Genomic DNA, 19,046 nt, shown 5'->3' with positions numbered 1-19,046 from the left:
CTCAATTTTATGAGTAAATTTAATTATTACTATTGGACTTTTTGTAAATTGCAAACAGCATTCAAAACAAATGAAGTAGAATAAAAAATATGTATTACATGTTGCAAATATGACTTTGTTAAGTCTTTTATTCAGAAATATAGAACATATATACGTAATATAGATTTATTTATTATGAGTCGTGTTAAAAAATAGTTTAGAAGCTGCTGATTTGTTTCCTTTTCAAATGTTTTTGTTTTGTTTTGTTTTGTTTTGTTTTTTTGACAGAGTCTCGCTCTGTGCCCAGGTTGGAGTGCAGTGGCACAATCTCAGCTGATTGCAACCTCCACCTCCTGGGTCCAAGCAATTCTCCTGTCTCTGCATCCTGACTAGCTGGGACTACAGGCATGCACCACCATGCCTGGCAAATTTTTGTATTTTTAGTAGAGATGAGGTTTCACTATACTGGTCAGGCTGGGCTTGAACTCCTAACCTCAGGTGATCCACCCACCTCTGCCTCCCAATGTGCTGGGATTGCAGGCATGAGCCACCACACCCAGCCTAAATTTTGCAGGATAATTAGTAACCTTTAGGCCAAGTGCAGTGGCTCATCCCTGTAATCCCAGACCTTTGGAGGATGAGACAGGAGGATTGCCTGAGGTCAGGAGTTCAATACCAGCTTGGCTAACATGGCAAAACGCTATCTCTGCTAAAAATACAAAAATTAGCCAGGTGTGGTGTCACAGGCTTATATCTCCAGCTACTCGGGAGGCTGAGACATAAGAATTGCTTGGACTCAGGAGGCGGAGGTTGCAGTGAGCCAAGATTGCACCATTGCACTCCAGCCTGGGCAAGAGAGCAAGACTCTGTCTCAAATAAATAAATAAATAGCCTTTTAAAGTATCGTTGGGCACTTGTCTGGTTGTTTTTCTTTAGGTTAACATGCCAGCAGTGATTCTTTTTGAGTTTCTGACACAAGATAGCAGTTTTTATCCAAATAAGTCAATTACTCTGCCCCATCCCTAAGACACTGGTATGGAAGGAAAAAGGAAGAAAAAGCCAGTACTGTGACTGCCTACGCTTCCCCCAGCGTGCCCCCCTGTGAGACACGGGGCAGCTGAGGCCAGGAACTGTTCAAGGGTGCCAGGCCTCATCTGTCTGCACTCACTCACCTTCCTCAGGTCCTCACATGGGGGATGGCACTGACTTTACATGCTGCTGCTGCAGCTCCTTGGTGAGCTGGCCCTGGTCATGGGACAGGAACTGTGGGGTCAGGACAATAGAGGGCTTCACCACCTGCAGAATGGGCACAGAAGCTCATCATAAGTGCCAACCTATTAGACAATTTTTTAAAAAATGTTTGTTGAATGAGTGGAAATACAAGGTGATGCTTGAGTCTAAAGTGGTCAAGAGCATGGAGGCCTCAGAAAAGGTCAGAACCAAGTTTAAATTCCTGTACTTTGGATTTCTACTTCACGCCATGCAAAATTACTTTACCCCCTTCACCTCAGTTTTCTTTTGTGTGAAATGGAAACAATTTCATTCCTCATTCAGTTTCTGTCAAGGATTCATGAGATAATACCTCTAAAACATCCAACTCACTTAAATGTATCATCATTTCTGTCATAACTAGTGGGATCAATTTCACTATTATTGTATATACAGTTCTGTGCCTGAAACCTACAAAATAAACAAAAAAGAAAATCTTAACTCTAAAAAGTATCAGTGATTTGTCATTTTTATATTATTAATCATAACCGTATTTAATCACACAAGGTCTTGTAGATGGCAGGTGCTCAATAAACACTTGTGGAATCAATGCATGTGGGCTCCACAGCCACACTGTTTAGGTCCTATTCGGCTTCCACCACTTATTAACTGAGTGATCTGGGCAAGATAATTCACCTCTTTATGTTTGTTTCCTTCGCTATAAAATACAGATAATAAGAATCCCTAGCTCCTTAGGTTGTTGCCAGGGGTGAATAATTTGGCACATGGTAGGGGCTTTTTAAACACTAGCTGTGATAATCTCCTTCCAAATCTTCCTTTTCAGAGCCACAGATGAGACCATAGTGCCACCTGGTGACCCTAGAGTGTGAGTACACATGATCGTCAATATGCTCTCTCTCCACCACAGGTCCCAGACTGGCTAGTTATCACCTGGAGGTTTCTGCTGCATCTGTCTTCTCAGGGCTCACATAAAGACTTTTGTATTTTCCTCCTCGCATTCCTGCAGATGGGGTTCAGGTTGCCCGACACAGCTGGGTGATCCACAGAGCAGTGACCGCCTATGCCAGCCCTGTGAGGTAGCTGGAGAATGCTCCTTCCTTCTCAAGCTCTGGGCAGATGCCAGGGCTGGGGTGACCCATGCCCTCAAGTTTCTTGCTTTGGAGGGTCACATTTTCTGTTGGCAAGGAAGGCAAAGGTCACAGGAAGCCAGAGACCCTGGATCTCTCTGTGCCATGGGCCCAAACAATAAAGACTCTATGCTAAAAGCCCAGGGCTTCTCGCCTCACAGCCTCCGCTGAGGGAGGATGAATACTATGTCCTCCCAGAGCTTTGGGAGGTTGTAGTAAGCAGCATCCCCAGCACGAAATCTCTTGGAAACCTCACACTGTGTCTAAAACATTCGTGCACATTTTGCATCCTATTTCCCATATGTCAGCATGTTTTAGAAAAAAACTTCAATTTCCTAAATACACAAGAGAAATGGGTACTGTAGGACAATGTGGCTTTTTAAAACATGTTGTTATTTAGGCCAGGGATGGCGGTGCATGCCTGTAATCCCAGCACTTTGGGAGGGTGAGGTGGGCAGATCACCTGATGTTGGGAGTTCGAGACCAGCCTGGCCAACAAGGAGAAACCCCAAGTCTACTAAAAATACAAAATTAGCCAGGTGTGGTGGAGCATCCCTGTAATCCCAGCTACTTGGGAGGCTGAGGCAGGATAATCACTTAAACCTGGAAGGCGGAGGTGCTGGTGAGCCAAGATTGCACCATTGAACTCCAACCTGGGAAACAAGAGCAAATATATATACACATATATATATAACTATATATAAAACTATACATATATCACTATATATACATATGCACATATATATAGTTCTATATATATATAGTTATTTAAAAATCAGGAGATTGAGACCATTTTGGCTAACATGGTGAAACTCCAACTCTACTAAAAATAGAAAAAAATTGCAGGGTGTAGTAATGGGTGCCTGTAATCTCAGGACTCCAGTGGTTGAGGCAGGAGAATCACTTGAATCCAGGAGGAGGAGGTTGCAGTGAGCCAAGATCACCCCATTGCACTCCAGCCTGGGTGACAAGAGCAAAAACTCCATCTCACAACAAACAAACAAACAACAAAAAACTAAGTCTCAGAATGATGAAGCACTTTGTCCAATGTGACACAGCTAGTTAGTTAGTGTTGAGACTGATCAAAGCTATCTCATTCTAAACACCATGCTATGTGTTCTCTAGCTCATGGAGAATAATTTTAACACAATCGGTGATATTTCTACACAACAATAATCTTGTCTCAAGCCCAAGAGTGCCTCCTATATCACCTATAATACTGGCTTTCCGGTCAGTAAAGATGTCATTCTAATGCGTGGATCAGGTGGCATATGGAGATATGACCAAAGTCATCACGTGTGTACACCCATAACCCTGTACACACTCGTCCTGTGTTTGATTAAATTCAAGTATTCTTTTTGATTACTAAGCACAACTGAGCTTTAAAAGGGCTAAAGGGTTTTGTTTGTTTGTTTCTGAAACTGAATCTCTCTCTGTTGCCTAGGTTTGTGTGCAGTGGCATGATCTTGGCTCACTGCAACCTCTGCCTCCCAGATTCAAGCGATCCTCGTGTCTCAACCTTCCTAGTAGCTGGGATTACAGGCATGCGTCACCATGCCCGGCTAGTTTTTGTATTTTTAGTAGAGATGGGGTTTCACCATGTTGGCCAGGCTGGTCTCGAACTCCTGACCTCAGGTGATCCATCTGTCTCAGCCTCCTAAAGTGCTGGGATTACAGGTGTGGGCCACTGCGCCTGGCCTAAAGGGTTAAGGTTTTTATATCCACGTAACTTTCTGTATTGCTTTTGAAGTCTCTGGTTAAATGAATATTCTTTATATTTATTTATTTTTGAGGCTGAGTCTTGCTCTGTCGCCCAGGCTGGAGTACAGTGGCACAATCTCGGCTCAATAAAACTTCCACCTCCTGAGTTCAAGCGATTCTCCTGCCTCAGCCTCCTGAGTAGCTGGGACTACAGGCACGTGTCACCATACCCAGCTAATTTTTTGTATTTTTAGTAGAGACAGGGTTTCACCATGTTAGCCAAAATAGTCTTGATCTCCTGAGCTTGTGATCCGCCCACCATGTTCTCCTAAAGTGCTGGGGTTACAGGTGTCAGCCACCGTGCCCGGTCTGAATATTCTTTTAAAAGTGGCCTGTGATTCTCTTTTGATCAAGTGTTTTCAAACTTGGTATCTTTGATGGGTTTGGCTAGCATCAAAATCCTAAATCAAGTATTCTTGGTTTAAAATTAACTTTGGGATTTTTCAGTTGGGTCCCTTGGGGAGTCTAAAGAATGTATCTCTGATCTTGTAGAAATATTAAGTGACTAGATTTGGCAGGTTGTATGGGCAGGCATTGTCAAATGTGGTGATACTGCATGGGAGCGCATTGTCAGACGAGGTGACAGATCTCATCTCAGTTATATTTATGGGTATATTGTTGATATAAATGTTCCAAAAATTATATACACATACAATTTTAATGTTATGATTTGAATTTTGATTGGTATGCTAAATATTTGCCAAAGTCATATGTGTATACACATGTTATTAATGGCTTGGTATGGTCGCTCATGCCTATAATCCCAGCACTTTGGGAGACTGAGGCAGGTGGATTAACTGAGGTGAAGGAGTTTGAGACCCACCTGACCAATATGGTGAAACCATGTCTCTACTAAAAATACAAAAATTAGCCAGGCATGCTGACACATGCCTGTAGTCCCAGCTATTTGGAAGGCTGAGGCAGGAGAATTACTTGAATCAGGTAGCAGAGGTTGCAGTGTGCGGAGATGGTGCCACTGCACTCCAGCCTGGGTGACAGAGCGAGACTCCATCTAAAAAAAAAAAAAAAAAAACAAAAAAAAACACAGTTACTAATGCATTCTCAAGATTTTATGAAATTTATAGAAGTCTGGTGTTCTGGCCAGGTGAGGTGGCTCATGCCTGTAATCCCAGCACTTTGGGAAGCCGAGGCAGGCGGATCACAAGGTCAGGAGTTCGAGACCAGCCTGGCCAACATGGTGAAAAACCCTGTCTCTACTAAAAATACAAAAATTAGCCAGGCAAGGTGGTGCACACCTGTAATCTCAGCTACTCAGGAGGCTGATGCAGAAGAATTGTTTGAACCCAGGAGGAGAAGGTTCTGGTGAACTGAGATCACTCCACTGTACTCCAGCCTGGGCAATAGAGCGAGACTCCAACTCAAAAACAAACAAAAAAACGGTCTGGTGGTCCTGATGTGATGCTGTCGGTCATGATTCCAGTTACTGTCTTAAAATGCTGCAAAGAAAATAAGAAATTAAACTTTCTTGTGAATTGGGAACTTTCATCAATTCTCATCATAACTACTGTTTCCATCATCCACAGTTACCATTTTGAATTCTACTCTAAAAATATTTGAAATCTGCAATAGTCCAAAGTTTCTTTTTTTTTTTTTTTGAGACAGAGTCTTGCTCTGTCACCTAGGCTGGGCACCTACTCTACCGCAACCTCTGCCTCCTGGGTTCAAGCAATTCTTCTGCCTCAGCCTCCAAAGTAGCTGGGACTACAGGTGCCTGCCACCCCACCCAGCTAATTGGTGGCAGTATATACGGGGTTTCAACATGTTGGCCAGGCTGGTCTTGAGCTCCTGACCTCATGATCCACCAGCCTCAGCCTCCCAAAGTGCTGGGATTTCAGCCATGAGCCACCAAGCCCTGCCCACACATTTGCCTTTTACAGAAAAAACTCTAAGGAGCCCTCTTGAACACAGGTTTCTGATAACTCACATCAATGTACTACCCAGGCTTCACCACTATGTGACACAGGCATGTGAGAAACTCACGCTTATCCCTCAATACATTACAAATAAATATATTTTTAAAAATCAATAGGCTGGGTGCAGTGTCTCACGCCTGTAATCCCAGCATTTTGGGAGGCCAAGGCAGGTGAATCACTTGTGGTCAAGAGTTTGAGACCAGCCTGGTCGTCACGGTGAAACCCCGTGTCTACTAAAAATACAAAAATTAGCCAGGTGTGGTGGTGGATGTCTGTAATCCCAGCTACTCAGGAGGCTGAGGCATGACAATAGCTTGAACCTGGGAGGTGGAGACTGCAGTGAGCCAAGATTGTGCCGCTGCTCTCCAGCCTGGGCGACAGAGTGAGATGCAGTCTCAAAAATAAAAATAAAAATAAATGAACTGAAAGCTAATTTCTAGAACTCTAATAAGGAAACCTAAGGATTCAAAAAACGGATAAGCAAGATCGAGCAAAACAAAGTCTATTAAGATAATGTTTTTATAACTTGTATTTAAAACATTTTTTATTTATTACTATTTTTTTTTTTGAGACAGTCTCACTCTGTGGCCCAGGCTGGAATGCAGTGGTGCAATCTTGGCTCCCCGCAACCTCCACCTCCTGAGTTCAAACAATTCTCCTGCTTCAGTCTCCCGAGTAGCTGGGACTGTAGGCACGCGCCACTACGCCCAGCTAATTTTTATATTTTTAGTAGAGATGGGGTTTCACTATGTTGGTCAGGCTGGTAGCAAACTTCTGATTTCAGGTGATCCCAGCCCCTTCTTCCCCTCCCCATTCCCCCTCCCTCCCCCTGCCTGGGACTCCCAAAGTACTGGGATTGCAGGTGTCAGCCCCATGCCCGGCCCTTTACTTCTTTTGTTTTCTAGATTTAGGAAATGTATTTCTTAGAAGGCATCTAAAATTTACACTGATTTGGTAAACCACAATTTTGTGAGCAAAGGTGAGTGGAAGCTTTTGTTTTTCCTCTCCCTTCTTGATCCCTCCAAAGTTTGGAAACTATTCATAAATATGCCACCCTCCCACCCCCCCCCCTTTTTTGTGAGACAGAATCTTGCTCTGTCACCAGGCTGGAGCACAGCAGTGGCGTGATCTCAGTTCACCGCTGCCTCCTGTGTTCAAGCAATTCTTCCACCTCACCCTCCTAAGTAGCTGGGATTATAGGCATGCACCAGCACACCTGGTTAATTTTTTGTATTTTTGTAGAGACAGGGTTTCTCCATGTTGGTCAGGCTGGTCTCAAACTCCCAACCTCAAATGATCCACCCGCCTCGGCCTCCCAAAGTGCTGGGATTACAGGCGTGAACCACTGTGCCGGACCGAGATAGGCTGATATTACTCCCAATATCGCAGGGTGTATACATCCCCATTGTGATATTGTTTTTAATTTCCAGGAGGGAAGAAGACAATATTACTCCCCAAATCGCAGAAGGTGTACACCTTTCTGTGATAACTGTTCCTAATAACCAGGGGGGGAAGACGATAATGTTACACCCAATGACACGGGGGTGTACACCTTCCTGTTTTACTGTTCCTAATATCCAGGAGAGAACGATACTAATTCCAGTATGTCAGGGGGTGTACACCCATTCTGTGATATGGTTCCTATCATCCACATGAGAAGAGGATAATATTACTCCTAATATCGCAGGGGTGTTAACCCCACCCTTGTGATTGTTCCTAATGTCCAGGGCAAGGGTGGCGGAGAGGATATTACTCCTAATATCACAGGGGATGTACACCCCCACTATGATAGTGTTTCTAATATCCAGAGGAAGAGTGGATGATATGACTTCCAGTGTCAGAAAGTGTATGTCCCACTGCGATTTTTTTCCTAATATCCAGGAAGGGAGAGGATTATATTGCTCCCAATATCACAGCACCCTGTGTTGTTGTTTCTAGTATGGGGAGGGAGAGGATATTACTCCCAATATTGTATGAATTATACACCAATGCTGGGCTATTTTCCCTGGTATCAGGGGGTAGAGGATAATATTCCTCCCAGTATCGCTGGTGGTGTACACACTGTCTTTAATGTTGTTCCTAACAGCTAAAGGTGCATGGGGGATATTACTCTTCATATTGCAGGTCTATGATACTGTTATGTGGGGGGGAGGGAAGAATATTACTCCCAATAAAGCAGCAGTGTCCATCTCCCTCTGATATCATTCTTAATATCCAGGGGTAAAGAGGATGATATTACTCCCAATATCCTAGAAGGTGTACAGCCACCCCCCCCCAGCATGATAGCGGCCCTAATATCCAGGGATGTACATCACAAGGGATGTATCACCCCTTGTGATATTGTTTCTAATGCTTAGGTGGGAGAGGATACTATTACTCACAATATTGCATTAAGTTTACACGCCCCTGTGATATTGTTCCAGTATCACAGGCGGTGTAAAATGCTTCTGTGAAATAGTTCCTAATATCTGGGGAAGAGAGGATGATTATATTCTCAATATCGCAGGAAATGTAAACCACCACTGTAATATTGTTTCTAATATCCAAAAATGGAGAGGATATTACTCCAAACATCACAGAAAGCGCACAACCCCTCTTTGTTCCTAATATCTAGGGGATGAGAGATGACATTATTCCCAATGTGGCTGGGGCTGTACACCCGCCCTGTGATAATTGTTCCTAATATCCAGGGAAGGAAAGGATGATATTACTGCCCGCTGTACGTCCCTTCTGTGATGTTATTTCTAATATCCCGGACAAAAGAGGATATTACTCCCAATATAACAGGAAATATACTCCTTCCCCATGATATTCTTTCTAATATCCATGGGGAGAGGGAAATATTGCTGACAAATATCACAGATGTAAACCTCCCCTGTGATATTGTTCCTAATATCCAGGAAGGGAGAAAATATTACTCTCAATATTGCAGACGGTGTACACCCCAACTGTGTACTGTTTCTAATAAACAAGAGGTGGGGGTGAGAAAATGATATCACTCCTAACAACGCCAGGGATGCACACCCTCACTCTGATATTGTGTCTAATATTTGGGGGGGTATTACTCCCAATATTGCACGGTGTGTAGCGCCCCCCGCCCCGTGATATTGTTCCTAATATCCAGTGGGAGAGAGAATAATACTCCTAATATCGCAGCGGGTGTACACCTCCCCGTAGTTTGTTTTTAATCTCCAGGGCATGATAGGATGAATTACTCCCAGTATCACAAAAGGTGTACACCCCCTCCCGTGATATTGTTTCTAATATCCAGGGGGAGATGATGATATTACTGTCAATATCGAAGGGCATGTACACCCCCCCCCATGATATTGTTTCTAATATTCTAAGGTAGAGAGGATCATATTACTCCCAATATTGCAGAGGCTGTGCACGTCACCCTGTGATACTGTTTCTAATATTCAGGGGTGGGAGAAAATGACATTACTCCTGATTGGGCAGGTGTATATAGTTCCTAATCTGTTCTCACAGAACGATATATCCTTCCTAATATCCAGGGGAAAAGATGATATTGATCCCAATATCGCATATGGTGTACATAACCCCACATGATATTGTTCCTAACATCTAGAAGGAAAGAGGATATTACTCTTAATATCACAGAGGGTGTATACTCCTTTTGTAACATTGTTGTTAATATCTAGCTTCCCAGAATCCCCCCCAGCCCCGACCTGAGCCCACCTGGCCTGTGGCAAGGCTGCAGCTACTGGGAGGTGGGCAGGTTGGGGGGGGCGGCCCAAACTAGGCTGCGCTTCCGGCCACCATCCCAGTCACCATAACAAGAGGCGCAGGGCGGCTTGGGAGCTGTTGAAGCTCCTGAACTACTTAAGGACTCAGGTGTCGCAAGGCGGTTAAGTTTTGCAGCCAGTGGCCATGGGGCCGGGGCTGCGACTAGATTGAAGTTGAGGCCTGGGCTTGGGCGTGCAGGTAGCCCAGGAGCTGAGAAACCAGAGCAGAAAGCCATGCGGGTGCATTGCGGTCCCCAGAGGCTCCCGTACTCTACAGCGGCTCTGGCTTCCGTAGGCCCCGCCCGTCTTGCCCACCCGGAAGCAGCCTCGCCCCGCCCACGTGGGCCCCGCTCTCAGCAACCAGACTTGCACTCCTCTTGCAGCAGTCCCACGTCGTGCCGATGGCCCACTACCAGATGGTGAGCGTGTCTGGCTCCGAGGAGTTCAACCGGCCGTAGAACAGCACAATGGCAAGGCCATTTTCACCTACTTTACGGGTTCTAAGGACGCTAGAGGGAAAAGCTGGTGCCCTAACTGCGTGCAGGGTGAGGCCGGGATTCGGGGGCTCCTGTCCGGCGGAAATGGCAGGAAGGTCGAGGCTACGGCCAGAAAAGGGGCTTAGTGGAGGCAGAGTGTCTTGATTCCAAACATCTGTGGGGCAATCTGATCTGTCCCCGTCTCCTCCTATAAAATCCTACCTTGCTCTGCCAAGAGCGCTCTTCTTTTTACAATTTTACACGGATGATCTTGGAATCTAGTTCCTTAAAACTTCTCACTTACCCAGTACTATTAGTGTCTTACAGGATGCATGTGTTGGTCAGCAAATGCATGTGCTTTCCATTGCTATGGGCGTGGTGGTGCAGGGGCAAATTGGGACTGGGATTTGGTCCTTACCCTTAATGTGGCTCTAAGACCAGAAGTGAACGCCTGACTTCTGTTGACCTCTTTAGTTACCTGCAGGTTAAAGTCTGAGTATTTACCACGACCAGGGGAAGGGGAGAAGAACACTGTTTATCAGTGCTTGATTGTCGAGTTGATGTGTTTATCTCAACTTTTTTTTTTTTTAAGCTGAACCAGTCGTAGGAGAGGGTCTGAAACACGTTAGTGAAGGATGTGTGTTCATCTACTGCCACGTAACAGATAAGCCTTAGTAAGTGACAGTGTATACTCTACTTCACAGACGTGCGCAAATTGTAAACTTAGGCGGGAAGGGCCTCAGGGACTCACCCAGTTTCTCTGTTATAAGTTTATGTCTGACAAGATAAACAATTAGAAGCTATTAAATACAAATTTAAAATGCCCACCTGAATTAAGTAAGGGTAATTCAACGAATTTGGTCTGTGTAAACCCAGAACTTAGCTGGCTTTACTTTTATATCTTAGTCATGCTTTAAAACTTTGCACAGGGCAATTAATAGATTAAACCATAGTCCTCAAGGTTAAGTGTTTGCAAGAACAATGATTAATAAAAAATGTAGGGATATGTCAAATATTAAGCAAACTGTAATAAACCAAGTAAATTTTTTTCATGATGACTTTTTCTTTTGGAATAGTTGGAAAGATCCAAATAATGACTTCAGAAAAAACTTGAAAGTAACAGCAGTGCCTACACTACTTAAGTATGAAACAGTAGGTATCTTTCTTTAAATATGCTAGGCCTGTAATTCACTGTCAAAACTCTTTTAACTTGCTCTGGATCCAACTCTGATAAGATCTTGACACTGCATCTCAATTCCACTGCAGTTCAGAGTGCTGCTGAGAGTCCATTCCTATGGCCAATGCCAATAAACTGATAATGTAAATATCTAGCTATCAGGTCTTTTGCATGGTAAGTCACAGTTAACAAATTCTATAATCAGAAAGTAGGCTGACTCATAATTCCTTAAAACACCTGCATCAAGAGTTGTTTTCTAGGTAATTCATAAGTCTGGTTAAAAAGGGCACCTCCTCTACTTCAGTCATGCCCCTGGGATCCTAAATTACAGAGTTGAGGGGAAGAAGAGGGTATTGGGCTTGCTGTCTCCTGTTTTAGTCTGTGGAGCTTCCTGGCATTCGGGGTTTAAGTCCCTTGAGCCAAGTATGTTAGTGATTCATCTTACAGCAAATATCTTGATTCCTAAAACTTGTTATAACTGGTTGATAGTTTCTCAATTGAGTAATTTGTCTTCAAAGATTAGTGTCATTCAAGGCAGAACTCATTCTACTCCTAGTAATGTTTAATAGGAGTAGTTAAGATTAGACTGTTCTTCTCTTACAGCCTCAAAAACTGGTAGAATGAGTGTCTTCAGGCCAACCTTGTGGAAATGTTGTTCTCTGAAGATTAAGATTTTATGATGGCAATCATGTCTTGATTTCCTGATTTTAGTATCAAAAAACTGTATACTTGCTTTGAATTCATGTTAGCAATAAACGATGTTAAAAAACTGGCATGTGTCTAAACAATAGAGTGCTATTAAAATGCCCATGAACCTTTAGTTTGCTTGTAATATATCTTCAGAAGTAGCAGTAAAGGCTCAAAGGAATGTATTATTGAAAGTGACAGAAATGCATAAAAGCTCCTAAAGGTACAGAGGACACCTTCCAAATCTCTAAAGATCAGGATCTTTTAAATTCTATGTATCTGCAAAGCAACTGATACTCCTGAAACCCCTTCTTTGATTTTGGAATGTAGAACCTAACCTCACCACTGAAGGAAAGCACACTACCCGTAATCCAGCTTCTGCTTAATTCAGGCAGTTTTGTTTCATTTATTAAAAAACAAGACTCCTGAGCACTAGAGGCAGTTCGTTTTACAGCTATCTCAACGTGCTTTACTTGGGATGAGGCAGGTGGCAAAGAGGGGCTAGAGAGACTATATAACCTAGTGGTGGGAAGAACTCCAACCTGGGAGTCAGTCACACTGATGCTACCATTTACTAGCTGTGTAACCGTAGGCAAATTAAGTTACTCACCCTGTCCAAACCTCAGTTTTGTCATCTATACACAAGGTTCTGAGAATTCAAGGAAGAACTTAACATAGCACCTGGTTTGTGGTACCTCCCAAATCACTGTTAGCTTTTCCAAGTGAGCACCAGTATTTGAGGCCCCTCATCTTTGTTCTAAAGTCAAGAGACCAATTAGTAATTAACCACTAGTTGTCCTGCCATAACTAGGTCAAGTGAGGTCACAGTGATTCTTAAAGCCACCTTGCAAAGCAGGTAATAGAGATATTTCCTTTCCTGCAAAATTTAAGAACCTTTATGCAGCTCCTGTCTGGTGATTTAAAGAAGTCACTGACTCCGCTACTCTCACTTCATAGGTAAGACTGGTAGAGTAGTTGATCTGAGACACAGTAAGGTTCCAGGAGAAGCCTTGCCCTACTATATGCCAGGAAAAGCTAGCCTTAGAATTCAGTATACTTGGTGGCCCACTCCTACCCCATGCCCCCCTGCCTTCTTAATTTGGTCTAAAGCACTTAATATTGTGTTCTTAATTTGGCCTAAAGCACTTAACTTTTCCATTCTTAATCAGCTGATTATGCTAAATGCTTAAAAAAGAAACACCTTAAAATCCACATGGAAATCAAAGTAGAACACTTCAGGTTTAACAGTGATAGTCCATTGACAATAAAAAGTTAGTTGGATTGAAAAGCACACTAAAGGTTCTAAGGGCGACCATAATAAGCTAGATAGGAAGAGTTTTCATTTTTTTTTTTTTTGGTCTTCACTGTACAAAAGAAATATATATATATATATATGTATCTTCAGAGCCTCGTCTGTATCCAGTTTTTCATTTTCCCGATGTGTTATTTTGCTGTTGCTGCTCTGCCAAGGCTTGCAGAAGGCGCATCCGCTTCCGGAATAGTGCTGCCAGTGTAGAATCTGCTGTTCATCAATAAATTTCGCACACTGGGCATTCACCAGCTCCTTTTGGAAGTGTTCATATTGGAGCAACTCTAATGTGTAAACACTGAGGGTACCTGGGTTTAAGTTTATAAGTGAATGAACAACATAATTTAAGTAAATAATGCCAAGGTCTAATTCAGTTATTCTCTTAAAAATGATCTTGTAGCCTACCATTTCTATAACATTAACTTAGTATACTTTAGCAGCATAGGGTTTTTCCCCTGCATAGTCATCAAAAGTCAGTGTTCAGCAAAATTTTCAAGTGAGGAGGTTTAAGTTCAGAAAGATTAAATTAACTTGCTCAAGTCTACAGAACACAGTAACTGGTAAGCAGAGTGAAAATTTAGGGACAAACCTTGCTATTCCCTTCTAGTGGTTTCCAAGATGAAGAACATGAACATATTTTAGTAATTATGTGTTTAATTGATAGTTACTGGTTTTTCCATCAATAGTGATAAAAAGACAATTTTCAGTTTGAAAGAGGACTATGCATATACATTGTACTCTTGTCCACAGGGATATACCAATTCTGAAATTAGGTATACTCCAGGATTGGACAAGTAAATATACTGTGGATACGGAGAGCCAAATTTTGGCTATCAGAAAAGGAGTTATAGACAAGGAAAGGAAAAAGGCTAGAATGAACCCTGTGTTACTGAGCTGGTATTGAAAACAATATGCACTTACGACTTTTAATATATAGAGACATAGATATATACGTGTGTGCATGTATACACACATACATACATATATAGAGTTCTTGAGCTTTGTGTACTAAGAGGGCCTAGAAGCAATGACACTGTGGTACTAATAAACACACAGTGCCCGGTTTCCAAGAAGCAGGTTTCCTTGGAGAAAAAGCCGATTCAGGGATAAGACAGGGAAAGGACAAGATGAGCCTGGAACATTACGTAGTGCCAGAAGAAAAAGTGCTAAAATTCTTGGGAGGATCAAAAGTATTCAGGAGCCAACTTGAAGGGACTCCTAATGGCCAAATCTGGAATACTCAGAGCAAGAAAATACATAATTAAAATTCACAGAATAAAAATAAGAATACAAAAGTCCATACTAAATGGATGTAAATTTCTTTAATAATAAATAGAAAACGAGGAAAAGTACTTCCATACAATCGAATTCCAAACTAATAAATGGAGAATGATAGAATTAGAAAATCACCACAGTGAAAATTGTTTCTTCAAAAGCAAGTATCTTCAAAAGATGCTAAAATTAATGGGCAAAAGTATATGTAATATGATATTTACATAGTCTCAAGGGATTTCCCCATAAGATACTTATTAAATATACAAGGAAAAATAGTAACTTGATACTGAGAAACCTAGAAGGTACCACCCTCAACCAAGTTATCAAAATTAATATCACCAGCAGTGGGACAAACAGACTTCATGTGACTATAGATATATGACAGATACAAAATCATTTCTGTTATAGTCATGGCAAAGAAAAGACCACTGAGATTAAAGGAGACTAAGAAAACAAGACAATAAATGCAATATGCAGGCCTAGACTGGATCCTGTACTGCATACAGCATACCAGCAGGACAACTGGCAAAATCTGACCTCTGTAGATTGGGTAATAATATTAATGTTCTGATTTTTGCTGATTGTATTGTTAAACATTTGGAATATCTGAGTGAGAAAAATATAGGAATTCTCTTTATTATTTTTTCAGGTATTTTGTAAGTGAAATTATTTCAAGTTGAAAAGACACAAAAGCATTTAAATGAGACAAAGTACATTGAAATATAGGAAGTATGCAGATAAAGCCAAAGTTGTAGAAGTGATATGCAAATGACTGAAGTTTGGAAAATACGATGCTAGAGCGACACTTCTAAAACTTTAATGTGTGTATGAATCACTTCTTAAAATGCAGACTGATTCCTTAGGTCTGCAGTGGGGCCTGAGCTCTGCATTTCTAAAAAGCTCCCAAATGGAACCAATGCTGCTGATCCAAACACCACACTGAATAGAGGGCTCAGCAGCATGCTTCTAAGAGAGTAACTTCCAAGGGAGTAAAGGTTTGCTATCTACCCACTAAAAATACACAGTTGCTCTGATTGCTGACTGCTTATGCTAGAATGCTCTATTCACACCTGCCCTGGCTAATTCCCTTTCATGACAGCATGAGTAGTTAAAATGACCAGGATATAAGTTCCAGCCAGGTAGCCTTTAACAAGGTACTTAACCTCTCTAAAGTTCAGTTTCTTCAGCTGTAAAATAATGTGACAAGCAAGAGAAGTCTCAAGTAGCATTTGGTCGGTAACTAGAATTTAGACAGGCAGCGATTATATCAGAATATATTAGATGACAATAAAGAATCATACTCTGGATAGGCTACAAGTCAACAAGATGAAACAGAAGTAGTAAAGCAAAGTTCTGCATTTGGTGTTTTAGAAAATAAACAAGATAGGGAGAACTCAACAGCATTGATGAAAATAAGAACCGAAGGATTTAAGTTGACATTAATGCTCCCAGCAAGTCAACAATGTGATCCTCTCCCCACCCCCCCCCCAAAAGTAATATAAACAAGGGTTTAATTAATAGAGGTGTATGTCCACATACAGAAAAGAAAGGACCTTTGGCCCACTGTACTCTGACCACATCTGAAGGCCTGTATTTAGTTCTTGGCTGAACTGCATAAGGTACAACTGCCAAATATCCAAAGGAGGGAACCTGAACTCATGAGAAGCCTGGGCACCATGGCACAATGGCTGAAGGGAGTTAAGAAAAACAGATATAAGAGAGATGTTATAGTGGCAGCTACTGGTTAGCAAGGAAGCAGGCCAAGTGGTAGAAAGTCTCTTCCACCAGGTGGAAAGCAGCTAGGAGTGACAGCTGCTCTCAGCTTCAGCCAGTTGTTGACTTGAAGAATTAAGATCTATGGCTGCTAGATCTTCCAGATTTTAAAGAGTAGCAGGCAATCTGCATTTATTAAATAAAACTTTTCGATCTTTAAATGCTGGCAAGCATTAAAAAAAACACAAAAAACAAAAAACTAAAATCTTGGGCAGACTAAATAAAATGCCCAAAATGGGCTAATTTGTAATCTCTCTTGAATGTAAATATCTAAAAGGCTGTTGTCCTCAAGAGGGTATAGAATGGTTCTAGCTTAATCCAGGGACAAAGAGATTGAAGCTACAAGGAGGTATATTATATCACAATATAAGGAAGAACTTTATAACTTCTGGCTAATAATCGAATCAGCTGCCCTTGACAGAGTAACAGGGGATCAATGGAAACTTCCAGAGTGTAGATGACCATCTCTCAGCAACATTGTGGGTAAAATTAAACTTACTGGTGGATAAGGCTTCCAACACTGAGTGTAAATCTACACACATACAACACTTGTTGACATATACTTTTTTAAAAGTCTTTTCTTTGGATTATTAAACAGATAAAAAGCCAGAAAAGATACAAATGGTCCTGCAGGCAACACAAGATGTATATGCTTCATGAGTCAACTGTTACTGCATATAGAAAAGTGACTTAAAGACAAGTTTGAAACATTTTCCTCTCAAACTTTTTTTTTTTTTTTTTTTTTTTTAAAAAAGGTTCACTACTGCTTTCTGACTACCTGTTTAAGACAAAGCAGGGGTGTGAGTTCAAGGTGTAGTTGTTTTTTTACCATTAAAAGGGAATTGCTTTCTGGTTATAATATGCTTCCTGCAACTTAGTAAGCTTTTACAGGAAAGTGTCTGCTGAACAACTGAATAGTAAACATATATATCCTCATAAATGAATAAATGGATGTGAAGCATTTAGCACTGTTCTTGGCACATAAAAGCCCTTAAAGAAAAGATAGCAGCTCTAAGACTCAGGTAAGGCTCCTCCAAACAACCCCAAACACCTTCCTTACAGATACCCTCTTTTTGTGTTCTTTAGTTTCAGCCCATGGCTATGTCACTACATTTACGGATTGTGAGTTCTTCAGGATCAGAAACCTGGTGAGATGGGAGGTTGGTAAAAGACAGGGTCAGACAAAGCAGAGCCAGATCATAGAGGGGTTTAGCCCAAAAAAGAGAGACTGGATTTTATTCCGCATGGAATGGAAAGCCATTGAAAGGTTCTAGGCAAAAAAGTAAAGTGTTCTGATTTATATTTTTAAGTAATTAAGTTGGCTTCTGTGTAGAAAGTTGTTTTGCTTTGTTTGGTTTGGGGTAGGGGCAGGGGGGCAGGAAGGTAAAAGTGGAAACAGAGATAACCAGGGAATAGATTACTGCAGTGATACAAGTTAGAGATGAGGGTGTCTTGTATTAAAGTGGCAACAACTAAAAAAAGTGGAGAGATTCGAAATATATTTTTGCCAATGTGAAACTAAGAAATCTATTATATAACAAAGTATACACATGCTTAGGATTATAAAAATTAAACTTACTTTAGATACTTGGCATGTTCTGGGTCTTTCCAGTAAAGCAAGTATTTAAGATAATTAACAAAAGCTTTGTCTTTGAAGTAACCTCTCTGGGCAAGAATTGAAAAGCATTAAAAAAAAAGAAAATCTGTAGTTCAAACCAGTTCTTCAGCTATGATTTGTTACCCCTAATATAAAGGATCTAGTTACATAATATCCCCACCACCAACACACGTCGGATTCAAAACACAAGTCCCAGTGGGCACAATTACATCTATAAACCAGCATAAGTGTAATTTCATTCCAGTGAAAATGTGTACAAGTAGATACTATTTTGAATTGCAACTCTTCAGTCAGAAATTAATAGCTACGCAATTGAACGAGGTGCTTAAAAACTTACAATTAAGGTAATTTGGGTTGGCTAAACATTGCACAAATTCCAACTCCAATTGAAACCGAAGTCGATTTCCAGAATCATCGAGGAGACAAGAGAGCAAAAATCACCAAAAATAAAGGTCACTGTATATAACACTGATTTGTGGTAAGGAAAGAATAAAGAAACCTGACTAATATTGAGATGTTCTTCCTAAACTGGGAATGGGTGGAGATAAACCTTTCTTCGAAATCTAAGAAAAGCGGAGCCTTGATTAAAAGGATTAAGTTAGAAATTTCTATAAAGAGAAATCATCAAAGAAAACAGCCACACAAACGGAGCAGAATTCTTACCACTCGTGGGCCACTTTGCAGGAATTTTAAGTGATCACTTAGGTAGGCTGTAATAATTGTGACTTCTCCTATTTTATTTTATTTATTTTTTTATTTTTTTGAGACGGAGTCTCGCTCTTGTTACCCAGGCTGGAGTGCAATGGCGCAATCTCGGCTCACCGCAACCTCCGTCTCCTGGGTTCAGGCAATTCTCCTGCCTCAGCCTCCTGAGTAGCTGGGATTACAGGCACGTGCCACCATGCCCAGCTAATTTTTTGTATTTTTAGTAGAGACGGGGTTTCACCATGTTGA

At 41.5% G+C, this 19,046-nt stretch overlaps 2 pseudogenes across 1 annotated transcript in view; one reads left to right on the top strand and one right to left on the bottom strand.

Annotated features, from left to right (window-relative positions):
• The first annotated feature begins 9,800 nt into the window (after nt 1-9,800).
• LOC108306628 lies at nt 9,801-12,250 on the top strand (annotated as a pseudogene).
• Nucleotides 12,251-13,337: 1,087 nt separating this feature from the next.
• The window catches only part of LOC108306627, a 6,606-nt pseudogene continuing 897 nt past the window's right edge, over nt 13,338-19,046 (bottom strand). The window contains exons 2-4 of the transcript XR_005200840.1: nt 18,430-18,506; nt 18,054-18,150; nt 13,338-13,734 (exon numbers count right to left, since the gene is read on the bottom strand). The product of XR_005200840.1 is annotated as a mediator of RNA polymerase II transcription subunit 31-like (transcript). The remainder of the gene's footprint in view (nt 13,735-18,053; nt 18,151-18,429; nt 18,507-19,046) is intronic.

The sequence above is a fragment of the Cebus imitator genome, unplaced genomic scaffold (assembly GCF_001604975.1).
Source record: "Cebus imitator isolate Cc_AM_T3 unplaced genomic scaffold, Cebus_imitator-1.0 Scaffold72, whole genome shotgun sequence".
Taxonomy (NCBI): domain Eukaryota; kingdom Metazoa; phylum Chordata; class Mammalia; order Primates; family Cebidae; genus Cebus; species Cebus imitator.
The sequence above is the reverse complement of the archived record's forward strand: the minus strand, read 5'-3'. Positions and strand labels throughout refer to the sequence as shown.